Source organism: Dendroctonus ponderosae, unplaced genomic scaffold (genome assembly GCF_020466585.1).
Source record: "Dendroctonus ponderosae isolate FM_Combo_2020 unplaced genomic scaffold, Dpon_F_20191213v2 Dpon_F_20191213_2050, whole genome shotgun sequence".
Taxonomy (NCBI): domain Eukaryota; kingdom Metazoa; phylum Arthropoda; class Insecta; order Coleoptera; family Curculionidae; genus Dendroctonus; species Dendroctonus ponderosae.
Window position 1 is genome coordinate 1 of NW_026018223.1, and position 1,009 is coordinate 1,009.

General features: G+C 36.8%; 1 long non-coding RNA gene across 1 annotated transcript; it reads right to left on the minus strand.

Annotated features, from left to right (window-relative positions):
- Positions 1 to 7: 7 nt before the first annotated feature.
- Positions 8 to 692, minus strand: LOC125503623. Its single transcript, XR_007280995.1, has 2 exons — positions 247 to 692; positions 8 to 152 (listed from the first exon to the last, which is right to left on the minus strand). It is a non-coding gene; the product is annotated as an uncharacterized LOC125503623 (long non-coding RNA).
- Positions 693 to 1,009: the final 317 nt, after the last annotated feature.

Sequence of the window (1,009 nt, forward strand, 5' to 3'; positions counted from 1 at the left end):
CAAATCGCCTGCTAAAATTGTGTTCGTGTGAAAACTAGGGCAAATCGGGAAAATAAAGCACATGAATTTATCTCTACAATAGGTATTTATTAAACTAAAAAACCTGAGAGATGTAATTTATATTGAGATTACATGAGTTAGATCGTGTAGTGCTTCAACAAAACTTGAAATAAGTTTTATTCACATTAAATAATAAATATGTTGAACAAATATGCAGAAGTTTTGATATAACTATCCAATTATTACCTGCTATTTACGTTCAGTTGGTACCTGATGGTTGTTTTTGCGCTGGGTTCTGTGGGGCTCCAGCCAAGCTGTTTACTCACTAAAACTCCTTCCGTCTTAGCGTCCAGCCTTGGACTGCGGCCATTTCTGTTCTTTTATTGTATATTTTCTGTACAGGCCATATCTTGGAGTAAAATGATGCAAAATTATTTCGGGTTAAGCTTTTAGTGACTCTCAGGAAATCGAAATCGTCGACCATTTTCATTTTCACGAACACAACACAACACTGGAAGCGGCTGGTATCTGGCTACCTTATATTCAGTTGTAAAACTCAAATATACCACAGTTATCTAGAGATCACAAAATTCCGAACACAATACTTAGTCATTCTCCGAGCCACGTAATGCTTCATTATTGTAAAACAAAGATAAATATCACAGTTATCAAACTAGTTGAAAATGCATTATGATTGCAAATTAAAAACATTGATAGACTGAAAGATTGAAAATTGACGGAATAATCTTAACTGTAAAATACTGTATGTTCAAAGTCCTCTTATGGACATATGTCCAAAACAAACGCATGCAAACAATCAGCTGATCCTCTGGATTTTTGGACGACGCCTCTCAGTGGTTGCATTTAGCAAAATCATTTTGGCGGGAAAGCAAAACTGTCCAATCTATACTCTGTAATCTGTGCTTCTGCACTCGGACGCTGCTGTCACTTCACTTTTTCCCCGTCTGGTTCTTGTCGCCGCTTATATAGATTCCTTCAGGTAACCCAG